Raw genomic sequence first — 15819 nt, forward strand, 5'->3', positions numbered from 1 at the left:
TTGTTTTGAATTGTTGGCTGGATGTATGCGGCTAGCATTGGATGGCCGTCTCCTGCATTCGTGTCCACGGACTGATCACTCTGTCTGCGGATGGATGCAAAAGGATTTTTGTGGATTGCCATTGAAGATGCCCTTACCGCGTCTTTTATTTATCGGTATGAATTCTATTTTGAGTTTTAAAAAGAGATTGTATTTCATCTATACAATTTTATATTACCTCTGTATCAAAATATAAGATATTTTTATAGACTAGTTATACAAACGTTTTATATTTCAGCGTGAAGATAGTACTTCCTAAATAAATATACAATCCCCGGCACTTCACTCCTGAGAAGGTCACAAGAAGTCTTCAAGCGTTTGTTATGAGTATAATGTTTATTTAGAAATCATAAGATAGCGTCAAAATTATTTCATCATGCCTTGTACTTTAAAATGATCATATATTTCTATATTTATACCCACGAGGGTCAAGTAATACACCAACGATTCCACCAATCCTTTTCTATCCCTTCTAACATGGTATCAGCCTAACTGATCTAAAACCCTAGCGCCGCCACCGTTTCGGCACAATGCCGCCCCCCGGGCGGTTGATCTCCATGATCGCCGCTGAGGCTGCACCGCCCGTATCTAGGATTCGTCTGCCGTTGTATTGACCGGCTGCCCTAAAAAGTCTTTTACTCGATCCATTGATTTGGTCTTTTTCTCTCTCACCAATTGGTTGATCAGTGTTCCTTTTTTGTTTTCCGGTCTACGATTGGTTTAAGTCACCCACCGCCATCTGTAGTCTACAATATGCATCTGCTCCACCGTCGGCATTGATCTCCATCGACAGCTTCGTCGTCTCTGACATGACCTATGCACCGCAGCAGGAGCGCTGATGTGGTGGCCGGGCGCGTAGTGCACTCCGATACGGCGTGGCCCGACGCGCGCCCGACTGCCTTTGTGGAACATGCTCACGTGCATGGCATGTGCAGCCGCTTGCTGCACGAGCACATGCATCGTCCTGGATGCTGGATGTGGACGTTCGAACCCCGCAAGCTGCACCCATCTACATCACGCGCCGTTTTCTCACAGGATCCTTGCAGGCTGTCCTCAAGTGCCGCGTGCTTCACCTTCGCGTAACGGGACAGCGGCCACGTCACCGTCTGTGCCGCCGCCTGTGGTCGTCACCACCGCCGACTGCTTGATCCAGTGAACATCATTATCGAGCATATGTGTGCCTCCACTGATTGAGCATTGGGTTACCGTTGCGTCGTCCTTTTGAGTCACAGCGTCGCCGACGCATGGTTCTTCCCATGCGCTGCTGCTGGGTTGCCTTTTTGAACCGTAGTGCTGTGGCCTACCGTCCATCGTCGTCTCGAAGACATCCACTTTAGGCCGTCACCATAGCTGCACTGACTTTCATGTTGCCGCTGTGTCGTCCCACCAAGCCGGAGCGAGGGTGACACGTGGTCCCAGCTGTCCCCATGTGGTTCTTTCCGCGGCTGTATTGACCCGTACGCTGCCGCTGCGTCGCCCCTTCGGGCCATAGTGTCATAGCCCGCGGTCCACCGCCTCCCCGAGACCGTCTGCTCTAGGTCGTCTCTGTGGCTGCACCGACCCCCACGTTGCTGTCGCGTCGCCCTATCAAGCCTAGCGAGCGTGGCGCGCGGTCCCTGCGCCGCCCTGAGGTCTTTGCCGCCGTCGCCCTGATACGTCTTCAACGAATCTATAATTTTTGATTGTTTCATGCTATTATATTACCTGTTTTGGATGTTTAATGGACTTTAATATGTTTTTTATATTATTTTTGGGACTAACCTATTAACCGAAGGTCCAGTGTCAGTTTCTGTTTTTTTGCCTATTTTAGAGTTTTGCAGAAAAGGAATATCAAACGGAGTCCAAATGGAGTCCAAACGGAACGAAACCTTCGCGATGATCTTTCATGGACCAAAAGCAATCCAGAAGACTTGGAATCGAAGTTTGGAACCCCACGAGGAAGCCACGAGGCAGGAGGGCGCGGGGTAGGCGCGCCCCCCACCCTCGTGGGCCCCTCGTAACTCCACCGACGTACTTCTTTCACCTATATATACTCTTATATCGTAGAAACATCGAGGAGAGCCACGAAACCACTTTTCCACCGCCGCAACCTTCTGTACCCGTGAGATCCCATCTTGGGGCCTTTTCCGGCGATCTGCCGGAGGGGGAATCGATCACGGAGGGCTTCTACATCAACACCATTGCCTCTCCGATGAAGCGTGAGTAGTTTACCATAGACCTTCGGGTCCATAGTTATTAGCTAGATGGCTTCTTCTCTCTCTTTGATTCTCAATACAAAGTTCTCCTCAATGTTTTTGGAGATCTATTCGATGTAATACTCTTTTGCGGTCTGTTTGTCGAGATCCGATGAATTGTGGATTTACGAACAAGATTATCTATGAATATTATTTGGTTCTTCTCTGAATTCGTATATGCATGATTTGATATCTTTGCAAGTCTCTTCAAATTATCGGTTTAGTTTGGCCTACTAGATTGATCTTTCTTGCAATGGGAGAAGTGCTTAGCTTTGGATTCAATATTACCCTGTCCTTCCCCAGTGACCTTAGATTGATCGTTTGTTTCGCCTTCATGGCTAATACTCCCGAAATTCTCAATTTTAAACAAAGGGAGGGAGAAAATCTAAAAGATGCTTAGTATAGAATTTGCAATGCTCAAAATAGATCTACTAGAAAGCAATCCACTTTCGTTCTTCTTCGCAATTTTTACGTAGGCATCACTCCTTGGAATAGATATATTCTTGACACTATTACCGGAGGGAATTTCTTGGGAATCCATGCTTTTGATTCTTATAATGCTATGATAGATTTGTTAGGCCCACCACCTCTTTTGGTCAATGGAACTATTTTAGTTTTGGAACATGTGATGCAAAGGCTTGATATTATTGAAAATAAAATTGCCACTGTAGAGTTAATTAAAAATATGAATAAAAAGATCCACAACCAAATTACCCAATATGGATCTAAGGTAGGAGTTACTCTGAAAAATCTTAGGGAGAAGGAACCCATAGTTAATGAGAAGATAGATCAAGATTCCACTAGAATTGATAAACTCGAAGATATTATTACCAACTTGGGGTCTGCTTTTTCTGCCATTAAAAATACCTCAAATCCTCCTCCTACCAAAGTTGCCAAGTTTATTTATGTTCCTAAAAATACGGGTGAATCTTCTAGTAAGGAAAATGAAGACCTCAAATCAATAAGTGTTCATCCCAACTTTTTTGATATCATTAAGGAACCTTTTGCTGCAAATGAATTTCTTGATTTCTTGCCTAGGAGTTTGATAATTAGCAAAACCAAAGAACCTCCTAAGGGTTATGTGTGTTCAATTGAAGAATTGCATACCAAAGATGGCAATACGTAGATCTATTATTGTTTTTACGCCTAGCTAGGGGCGTTAAACGATAGCGCTTGTTGGGAGGCAACCCAATTTTATTTTTGTTCTTTGCTTTTTGCTCCTGTTTAGTAATAAATAATTCATCTAGCTTCTGTTATGATTGTGTTTTTATGTTTTAATTAGTGTTTGTGCCAAGTAAAGCCTTCAGGATCTTCTTGGGTGATAGTTGTTTGATCTTGCTGTAAAAAACAGAAACTATTACGCTCACGAAATTAATTTTCATTTTTTACCAGAGAGCGATAAAATACCTAGTCCATTTGCAGTAGATCAATATACAAATTTCTCAAGCCTTCCTAATTTTTCAGAATTTTTGGAATTACAGAAGTATTCGAAAGTTACAGATTGCTACAGATTGTTCTGTTTTTGACAGATTCTATTTTTTGTGTGTTGTTTGCTTATTTTGATGAATCTATGAGTAGTATAGGGGGTATGAACCATAGAGAAGTTTGAATACATTAGGTTTAACACAAGTATAAATAAAGAATGAGTTCATTATAGTACCTTAAAGCGGTGGTTTATTTTCTTATACTAACGGAGCTCATGAGATTTTCTCTTGAAGTTTTGTGTTGTGAAGTTTTCAAGTTTTTGGGTAAAGATTTGATGGATTTTGGAATAAGGAGTGGCAAGAGCCTAAGCTTGGGGATGCCCAAGGCACCCCAAGGTAAAATTCAAGGACAACCAAAAGACTAAGATTGGGGATGCCCCGGAAGGCATCCCCTCTTTCGTCTTCGTCTATCGGTAACTTTACTTAAGGCTATATTTTTATTCACCACATGATATGTGTTTTGCTTGGAGCGTCTTGTATGATTTGAGTATTTGCTTTCTAGTTTACAACAATCATCCTTGTTGTACACACCTTTTAGGAGAGACACGCATGAATCGGAATTTATTAGAATACTATATGTGCTTGACTTATATCTTTTGAGCTAGATAATTTTGCTCTAGTGCTTCACTTATATCTTTTTAGAGCACAGTGGTGGTTTTATTTTATAGAAATTATTGATCTTTCATGCTTCACTTATATTATTTTGAGAGTCTTTTAGAACAGCATGATAATTTTCTTTGGCTATAAAACTAGTCCTAATATGATGGGCATCCAAGATGGGTATAATAAAAACTTTCATATAAAGTGTGTTGAATACTATGAGAAGTTTGATTCTTTATGATTGTTTTGAGATATGAAGATGGTGATATTAGAGTCATGCTAGTAGAGTAGTTGTGAATTTGAGAGATACTTGTGTTAAAGTTTGTGATTCCCGTAGCATGCACGTATGGTGAACAGTTATGTGATGAAATTGGAGCATGATCTATTTATTGATTGTCTTCCTTATGAGTGGCGGTCAGGGACGAGCGATGGTCTTTTCCTACCAGTCTATCCCCCTAGGAGCATGCGTGTAGTACTTCATTTCGATAACTAATAGATTTTTGCAATAAGTATGTGAGTTCTTTATGACTAATGTTGAGTCCATGGATTATACGCACTCTCACCCTTCCACCATTGCTAGCCTCTCTAGTACCGCACAACTTTCGCCGGTACCATAAACCCACCATTTACCTTCCTCAAAATAGTCACCATACCTACCTATTATGGCATTTCCATAGACATTCCGAGATATATTGCCATGCAACTTTCCACCGTTCCGTTTATTATGACACGCTCCATCATTGTCATATTGTCTTGCATGATCATGTAGTTGACATCGTATTTGTGGCAAAACCACCACTCATAATTCTTTCATACATGTTACTCTTGATTCATTTCACATCCTGGTACACCACCGGAGGCATTCACGTAGAGTCATATTTTGTTCTAAGTATCGAGTTGTAATTCTTGAGTTGTAAGTAAATAAAAGTGTGATGATCATCATTATTAGAGTATTGTCCCAGTGAAGAAAGGATGGTGGAGACTATGATTCTCCCATAAGTCGGGATGAGACTCCGGACGAAAAAGATAAAAAAGGAGGCCAAAAAAGAGGCCCAAAAAACAAAAAAAATGAGAGAAAAAGAGAAAAGGGACAATGCTACTATCCTTTTTCCACACTTGTGCTTCAAAGTAGCACCATGATCTTCATGATAGAGAGTCTCTTATTTTGTCACTTTCATATACTAGTGGGAATTTTTCATTATAGAACTTGGCTTGTATATTTCAATGATGGGCTTCCTCAAAATGCCCTAGGTCTTTGTGAGAAAGCAAGTTGGATGCACACCCACTTAGTTTCTTTTGTTGAGCTTTCATACACTTATAGCTCTAGTGCATCCGTTGCATGGCAATCCCTACTCACTCACATTGATATCTATTGATGGGCACCTCCATAGCCCGTTGATACGCCTAGTTGATGTGAGACTATTTTCTCCATTTTGCCTTCTCCACAACCACCCCTCTATTCCACCTATAGTGCTATATCCATGGCTCATGCTCATTTATTGCATGATTTTATGGGTTTCCACTGAAGATGCCCTTACCGCGTCGTTTTTATCGGTGTGAATTATATTTTGAGTTTTAAAGAGAGACCGTATTCCATCTGTACAATTTCATATTACCTCCGTATCAAAATATAAGATGTTTTTATAGACTAGTTATACAAACGTCTTATATTTCGGCGTGAAGATAGTACTTCCTAAATAAATATACAATCGCCGGCACTTCACTCCTGAGAAGGTAACAACAAGTCTTCAAGCGTTTGTCATGAGTATAATGTTTATTTAGAAAACATAGGATAGCGTCAAAATTATTTCACCTTGCCTTGTACTTCAAAATGATCATGTACTTCTATATATATACCCACGAGGGTCAAGTAATACACCAACGATTCCACCAGTCCCTTTCTATCCCTTCTAACATGGTATCGGCCTAACTGCCATCGCTTCCGCACAGTGGCACCCCCGGGGCGGTCGATCTCCACATGATCACCGCTGAGGCTACGCCACCCGTACCTAGGATTTGTCTACCGTCGTGTTGACCGGCTGCCCTAGAGAGTCTTTTACTCGATCCATTGATTCATTTTTTTTCTCTCTTGCCGATTGGTTGATCAGTGTTCCTTTTTTGTTTTTCGATCTATGATTGGTTTAAGTCGCCCGCCGCCATCTGTAGTCTACAATATGCATCTGCTCGACCGTCGGCATTGATCTCCATCGACAGCTTCGTCGTCTCTGACATGACCCATGCACCACATCAGGAGCGCGGGTGTGGTGGCCGGGTGCGTAGTGCACTCTGATACGGCGTGGCCGACGCGTGCCCGACTGCCTTTGTGCAACATGCTCATGTGCATGGCATGTGCAGCCGCTTGCTGCACGAGCGCATGCATAGTCCTGGATGTTGGATGTGGACGTTCGACCCCCGCAAGCTACACCGATCTACATTACGCGCCGCCCTCTCACAGGATCCTTGTAGGCTGTCCTCAAGTGTTGCATGCTTCACCTTCGCGTAACGGGACAACGACCACATCGCTGTCCGCGCTGCCGCCTATGGTCGTCTCCACCGCCGACTGCTGGAACCAGTGAACATCATCATCGAGCATATGTGTGCCTCCACTGATTGAGCATTGGGTTACCGTTGCGTCGTCCCTTCGAGTCACAGTGCCGCCGACTCATGGTTCTTCTCATGCGCTGCCGGTGGGTTGCCTCTTTGGACAGTAGCTCTGCGGCACACCATCCACCATCGTCTCGAAGATGTCCGCTCTAGGCCGTCCCCGTAGCTGCACCGACCTTCACGTTGCCGCTGCGTCTCCCCACCAAGCCATAGCGAGTGTAGCACGCGGTCGCCACCGTCGCTACATGGTTCTTTCCGCGGCTACATTGACCTGTGCGCTGCCGCTACGTCGCCCCTTCGGGCCATAGTGTCACAGCCCGCGGTCCACCGCCTCCCCGAGACCGTCTGCTCTAGGTTGTCCCCATGGCTGCAACGACCCTCGTGTTGCTGTTGTGTCGCCCCATCAGGCCTAGCGAGCGTGGCACGCGGTCCCTGCCGTTTCCCTAAGGTCTTTCCCGCCGTCGCCCTGATATGTCTCCAATGTATCTATAATTTTTGATTGTTCCATGCTATTATATTATCCGTTTTGGATGTTTAATGGGCTTTAATATGCTCTTTTATACTATTTTTGGGACTAACCTATTAACCGAAGGCCCAGTGTCAGTTTCTGTTTTTTTTGCCTATTTTAGCGTTTTGCAGAAAAGGAATACTAAACGGAGTCCAAACGGAATAAAACCTTCGCGATGATCTTTCTTGGACCGAAAGCAATCCAGAAGACTTGGAGTCGAAGTGGAACTCCACGAGGAAGCCACGAGGCAGGAGGGCGCGCCCAGGGGGTAGGCGCGCCCCCCACCCTCGTGGGCCCCTCGTAGCTCCACCGACGTACTTCTTTCGCCTATATATACTCTTATACCCTAAAAACGTCAAGGAGAACCATGAAACCACTTTTCCACCACCGCAACCTTCTATACCCGTGAGATCCCATCTTGGGGCCTTTTCCGGCGATCTGCCAGAGGTGGAATCGATCACGGAGGGCTTCTACATCAACACCATTGCCTCTCCGATGAAGCGTTAGTAGTTTACCACAGATCTTCGGGTCCATAGTTATTAGCTAGATGGCTTCTTCTCTCTCTTTGATTCTCAATACAAAGTTCTCCTCGATGTTCTTGGAGATCTATTCGATGTAATGCTCTTTTGCGGTGTGTTTGTCGAGATCCAATGAATTGCGGATTTATGAACAAGATTATCTATGAATATGATTTGGTTCTTCTCTAAATTCTTATATGCATGATTTGATATCTTTGCAAGTCTCTTGGAATTATCGGTTTAGTTTGGCCTACTAGATTGATCTTTCTTGCAATGGGAGAAGTGCTTAGCTTTGGGTTCAATCTTGCGGTGTCCTTTCCCAGTGACAGTAGGGGCAAAAAGTTACATATTGGGTTGTTGCCATCAAGGATACAAAGATGGGGTTTATATCATCACTACAAAAAAATACACTTCCGTGATGATACGTGTTTGTCACAGTAGGTCACGTTTTTTGTCATGCATGTACATCCATGACAATTTTATAAAGAATCAAGATAGTCATACTTGTGCTGTCGTAGAAGTGTTCCATGACATTACCAAAATTATCATCACGGAAGTGTCCAGTTCCATGATGATAAATCGCGCGTCACAGAAGTGCTTTCGTCAAGGGTGACCGACACGTGGCATCCACCATAACGGGTGGCCGTTAAGCTATCGGGTCCGGTTTTGGATCGATAACCCGTTAACAACCCGGACCAATGGGAAATTTCCATGTGTAAAATTCTGATTGGCCGGAGGAAACACGTGTCAGCTCGTCAGTGGGTCAGATAGGCACCTACGATATGTCGACATGTGCAACGGCCCACCACCGGCCCATTTAGCTTACAAAGGCTGACCCGTTTGACTTGGTCAAAAGTTAGTGGGCTGGCACATGAAAAGCCCGTTAACGGTCTCTTCGCAAATAGCCCATTTTACAACCCGGTAACTCACGGCCCGTTAGGGCCTACCCGAAATTGGCCCAACAATGTCATGTGGGCCGTCGAATATAACACCAGCCTGTTTCACTTTCGGCCCATGTATGGCCCACGACGTCTTTCGACCCATATGAGTCCTTCGTATCTTTAGGCCCTTTAGAGGCCCACGGTGATTCTAGCCCATAATGAACAGTAAATTTCTCTGTACCCATTAACGGCCCATGATTCACATGGGCCGTTTCCAGGCCGTGTTAGCTTTCGGCCTACTGCGGCCCATACGTTCTTGGGCTCTTGATACATCCATTTTGCATCATGCTTTTATATCGATATTTGTTGCATTATGGGTTGTTACTACACATTATGTCACAATACTTATGCCTTTTCTCTCTTATTTTACAAGGTTTACATGAAGAGGGAGAATGCCGCCAGCTAGAATTCTGGGCTGGAAAAGGAGCAAATATTAGAGACCTATTCTGCACAACTCCAAAAGTCATGAAACTTCACGGGAGCATGTTTTGGAATATATAAAAAATATTGGCAAAAGAATTAACCAGAGGGGGCCCACACCCTGGCCACGAGGGTGGGGGCACGCCCAACCCCCTAGGCGCGCCCCCTGTCTCGTGGGCCCCTGGCAGGCCTCCGGTGCCCATCTTCTGCTATATGAAGTCTTTCGTCCGAGAAAAAATAATAAGCAAGCTTTTGGGACAAAACACCGCCGCCACGAGGCGGAACCAATCTAGGGCTCCAGCGGAGCTGTTCTGCCGGGGAAACATCCCTCCAGGAGGGGGAAATCATCACCATCGTCATCACCATCGATCCTCTCAGCGGGAGGGGGTCAATCTCCATCAACATATTCACCAGCACCATCTCCTCTCAAACCCTAGTTCATCTCTTGTATTCAATCTTTGTCCCAAAACCTAAGATTGGTACCTGTGGGTTGCTAGTAGTGTTGATTACTCCTTGTAGTTGATGCTAGTTGGTTTATTTGGTGGAAGATCATATGTTCAGATCCTTTATGCATATTAATACCCCTTTGATTATGAACATGAATATGATTTGTGAGTAGTTACGTTTGTTCCTGAGTACATGGGAGAAGTCTTGCTATAAGTAGTCATGTAAATTTGGTATTCGTTCGATGTTTTGATGAGATGTATGTTGTCTCTCCTCTAGTGGTGTCATGTGAACGTCGACTACATGACACTTCACCATCGTTTGGGCCTAGGGGAAGGCATTGGGAAGTAATAAGTAGATGATGGGTTGCTAGAGTGACAGAAGCTTAAACCCTAGTTTATGCGTTGCTTCGTAAGGGGCTGATTTGGATCCATATGTTTCATGCTATGGTTAGGTTTACCTTAATACTTCTTTTGTAGTTGCGGATGCTTGCAAGAGGGGTTAATCATAAGTGGGATTCTTGTCCAAGGAATGGCAGTACCCAAGCACCGGTCCGCCCACATATCAAATTATCAAAGTACCGAACGCGAATCATACGAGCATGATGAAAAATAGCTTGACGATAATTCCCATTTATCCTCGGGAGCGTTTTCCTTTATATAAGAGTTTGTCCAGGCTTGTCCTTTGCTACAAAAAGGATTGGGCCATCTTGCTGCACCTTATTTACTTTTATTACTTGTTACCCATTGAGGGAGTCCTGGACTAAGGGGTCCTCGGGCGTCCAGCCTGTTAGCTATGGGTTGGACTGATGGGCTGTGAAGATACGAAGACCGAAGACTGCACCCGTGTCCGGACAGGACTCTCCTTGGCGTGGAAGGCAAGCTTGGCGATTAGATATGTAGATTCCTTTCTTTGTAACCAACCTTGTGTAACCCTAGATCCTCCCGGTGTCTATATAAACCGGAGGACTTAGTCCAAAAGGATACTCATTATCATAGCCATACAAGCTAGACCTCTAGGGTTTAGCCATTACGATCTCGTGGTAGATCAATGCTTGTAATACTCATACTCATCAAGATCAATCAAGCAGGACGTAGGGTATTACCTCCATAGAGAGGGCTCGAACCTGGGTAAAACATTGTGTCCCCTGTCTCCTGTTACCATCGACCTTAGACGCACAGTTCGGGACCCCCTACCTGAGATCCACCGGTTTTGACACCGACATTGGTGCTTTCATTGAGAGTTCCACTGTGCTGTCACCAAAAGGTTTGATGGCCCCTTCAATCGTCAATAATGACGCTGTCCAAGGAGAAACTTTCTTCCCAGACAAATCTTTGTGTTTGGCGGCTTCGCGTCGCAGGCCAATTCGTTTGGCCATCTGGAGCAGATCGAAAGCTACCCCCTGGCCATCAGGTCATATTTGGGAGCTTGAACTACGCTGCGGATGTCCGTGGAGACTTGATCTTCGCCGAATTCGGGACCGCGGCTACCACTCCCAGTCACCCCGAGAGACATGGCCTAAATCTGTCATCGGACTGCATCCAGGAGACAGCTCCCGTAACTGCTCTGGCCTTAGATCCGGAGCAGACTGCGCCATCCAAGGATGGGAAGCTCAGCCCCGCCACGGAGGCCATAGATTCCCCGGTGTTCGAGCCGCACATAGACTTAATATCACACGATACATGTGCCACCGGAACTCCGGGCTCGTCTCTGGTCGTAAGTTCCGAACCATGTGAGCCCGTGGACGGCTAACTTGATCGTTTATCGATCTTCGAATTCAGCCCGCAGACATCTTCCAGCACTCGCCTTTGGGCGACATGCTAAACTCATTGAAAAACCTGTCCTTGGCGGGGGACTCACAATCGAACTATGTTCGGTTCGAACTAGGGGCTGATGATGGAGAATCTTGCTTCCCACCCGCCACCCACTCCATAGCCACTGTCGAGGACTTAACCGAAATGCTCGATTACGGCTCCAAAGACTTCGACGGTATAGACGGCGATGCCGAAGAAGAGCAGGGCCGAAACCTGCCACTCATTGGACGCGGGATGGTCACTTGTTCATATGACGTATACATGGTGGATACACCTAAAGAAACTAACGATGATGACAAAGAAGATCCAGTTGAGGATGAACCTCCTGAGACACAGCCGAGACGCCGACGTCAGCGGCGCCGCTCTAAGTCACGTCGTGCAAAAGACAGTAATACCGGCATCGGAGAAAACAATACCCCGGACGATGCCAAAGACAATGAAGCCCCTGTTGGGGCAACATCCGAACAGGATGAACTGGAAGACGGGCACGATAGCCCACATGAACAGGCCATACACGAAGACTCAGAGGACAGTAATTATCTTCCGCTCTCCGAGGATGAGGAGAGCCTTGGCGACGAGGATTTCATTGTGCCTGAGGAACCTCTCGAGCAGGAGCGCTTTAAACGCCGGCTATTAGCCACTGCAAGGAGCCTGAAAAAGAAACAACAGCAACTTCAAGATGACCAAGACCTGCTCAACGATGGATGGATAGATATCCTAGTGGCCAAAGAATACGACCCCAGGTGCACAACCAAGGGTTACCCGCAGCGCAGATTGCTACCTCAGCTCGATAAGGAAGCGTCGGAGCCTGTACCACACGGTCGGGACAATGCGGCTAACCGACCACCATGCAGTCGGGATAAAGCGGCAGCTCAAACCAAACAGCAGCCCACCTCACCCAAAGAAAAAATAGAGATAAAACAGCTCGGGGTCATACATACGACCCTCGGCAGGACCTGGACAGTAGAGCAGGACATACCAGATCAATCTACGGATCGCGAGGACGTGCCTCGACACGCAACGTCGGCTACCTATTCGGACGGGACAAGTCTAGTCACGCCCGGGCCGAAAACCGCAGACGGACTCCATCTAAGCTACGTCGCGACTTGGCCCAATACAGAGGCGCCACACACCCACTCTCCTTCACTGACGAAGTAATGGAGCATGAATTCCCAGCAGGGTTTAAACCCGTGAATATCGAATCATATGATGGAACAACTGATCCCGCGGTATCGATCTAGGATTTTCTTCTCCATATTCATATGGCTCGAGGAGACGACCTTCATGCCATCAAATACCTCCCACTAAAACTCAAAGGACCAGCAAGGTACTGGTTAAACAGTCTGCCTGAAAACTCTATCGACAGCTGGGAAGATCTGGAAGACGCCTTCCGCGACAACTTCCAAGGTACATACATCCGGCCACCAGACACTGATGACTTAAGTCACATCATCCAGCAGCCCGGAGAGTCAGTCAGGAAGCTCTGGACTAGGTTCTTAGTTAAAAAGAACCAAATCGTAGACTGCCCGGACGCGGAAGCCCTAGCGGCCTTTAAACACAGTGTCCGGGACTAGTGGCTCGACCGCCACCTCGGTCAGGAAAGACCAAAATCCATGTCACCCCTTACCACTCTGATGACCCGCTTTTGCGCGGGAGAAGACAACTGGATCGCTTGTAGAAGCAACAACGCTAGTGACCCGGGCACTTCCGAAGTTCGAGACGGCAACGGGAAACCACGACACAATAAGCACAAACATGGCAATAGTAATGGGGGAGCGCACGACACAACGGATAATGCCGGATTCAGTGGGCCCAAACCCGGTCAACGGAAGAAGCCATTCAAGGCAAACAGAGACGGACTATCCAATTTGGATAAGATATTGGATAGGCTCTGCCAGATTCATGGCCACCCCAATAAACCAGCTAACCACACCAACAGAAGTTGCTGGGTCTTCAAACAGGCCGGCAAGTTAAACGCCGAATACAAGGGGAAGAAGCCGCCCAGCGACGACGACAACGAAACTCGCCAACCAAACACCGGGGGTCAGAAGAAGTTTCCCCCGAAGTAAAGACAGTGAACATGGTACACATGACACAGTCCCCTACAGGGGAACGCATGGAGTGCTCTCTCCGTGCAAAGGATCACACTACGGCTATCTCAGCCGAACTACACAACGGGGGCATTACACCACATACCTCGTCGTCCATTAAGCCACCGGTCTCCATTCAACATGATCATTCAAATCCCATACATGACTAGCAGTTCGGCTTCGGCCGTCCGCCGCATATAACCGGACAATCTATACCGCGCATACATAACTATGCACTTAAAATACCCTGGGCACCGGCGAAAGCACAATACGGACGGACGTGAAAGTACCCCCATAACCTTCCTTTTTTACTATTTTTTCTTCTTCCTTTTTCTTGTTTCCCCTCCACAGGTGGCTCAATGGCTGGCCTCGGACTCTGTCGAAGTTCAGGTTCGTACACTCACCCAAGGGCTATTTCCGTCAAGGAGTCCCTTCACCTAGGACAGGCGGCGCAGACGTGCGACACGAGGTCCAAAATAACTTTTTGTATACCGCACTCTCTATTTCGATCCTGTAAAGTGCCTTTCTCCTCCGCCTTCAACCCCTGGCATATCAAATAGCCAGGGTTGTGGCTTTGTTATCTATATACACGATTGTCACATCACTCGGATCCCAGTAAAAATAATCCATTCTTTTCTAAAAGGACCGAGTTTTGCCCCTACGGTCGTCTCAAACGTACGCCTTGACATAACTTGCCAGAGGCTCGGTATGGGAACAAACGAGTTGCCGACAAAGTCTGAACAGCTCTATAGCGTACTTCGGCATCACGAGTTTGGCCTTATGTGCATCAGCTCCGAATCATGTCTTGGGTCAATAGTTGGGTTGCCCGGCTCCTGTGCTTGCTATCCTACGTTCCGCTCTATCGGCTAGGGTAGTAAAGGGAGAACTACTGCGATTGTGCTTCCGGTTCACCTGGTTAAGCACCTCAGTAGAGAAAGCCGAAAACTGACTGTCATGATGCGGCGAGAGCTGGTCAACCACTCGATGACTTATCGGAATCTTTCGTGATTCCCTCCTGTCACACGAAGGACCTCTTTCCGGTCAAATATGTAAACGCATCGTATGAATAAGCCGCATACATACCAGGGGCTATGTCGTAGACCCACCATAAAACTCTTATGGCTAAGTGAAAGTGTTAACGCCCTATAGTTTGGTTGCCTGGTTCGCCGCATTGACACCTCCTTCACGGACCAAGACGTTGGGTCAAGTGTGATCAGATGCTTTTTTGAACACCCCCGTACTTCCTACAAGGGGGCTGAAGCCGACAACTGGAAAACTTTCAGTTCATATACAAATGGTCGCACAGGAGGAACAAAAGCCTTTAGGCAAAATCAAAATATAGACTGATTATAACAATTGTCTTTTACAACTCGTAAAGAGTTCACTCGAATATTATGCCTTTCGAACATTGACCCTCTATCAAGCGGGCAGCCTCTAAGACGTCCTCAAAGTAATGCTCTGGTGTGTGATGGTCCTTGCCCTTGGGTGGACCCTGCGCTGCAACATTGACGGCCTTTATCTTCCCCCAGTATGTCTTGACTCGGGCAAAGGCCATCCGTGCACCTTCAATGCACGCTGACCGCTTCACGGCGTCGATATGTGGCACCGCATCAGCAAGCCGCCGCACCAAGCCGAATAGCTATTCGGAATCGTCTCAGTCGGCCACAGCTGAAGTATGACATTCTTCATGGCAGCGCCGGACATCTTGTGAAGCTCGGCCCATTGGGACATCTATTCATTTAGCAGCAGAGGGCGTTTTGATGTGCCAAACTGTGACCAGAAAAGCTTCTCCGTTGCATATCCCTCTTGCGCTTGGTAAAACTGTGCCGCATCGGATGAAGTCTTCAGCAGGTCCAAAAACACGTCTGGAGAACTCCACACTTGGTTAACCTGAGCATAATTCGGATCGCCGAACTTAGTCTGTAATAAAAATGGCTTACCAGCCGCAATCTCCCCAGCTTGCTAGATCTCCTCACGGGCCGCTCTAGATTCGGACCGCGCTTCTTTCGCCTCTCGCAAGGCATTGTCAAGCTCAGCCGCTTTGGCTTTATTCTCCTTCTCCAGGAATTCACAGCGGCTGGTAGCATTTTTTAGTTCGAGCGCCATCGAGGATATTTTCTCCT

Source organism: Triticum urartu, chromosome 1 (genome assembly GCF_003073215.2).
Source record: "Triticum urartu cultivar G1812 chromosome 1, Tu2.1, whole genome shotgun sequence".
NCBI lineage: Eukaryota > Viridiplantae > Streptophyta > Magnoliopsida > Poales > Poaceae > Triticum > Triticum urartu.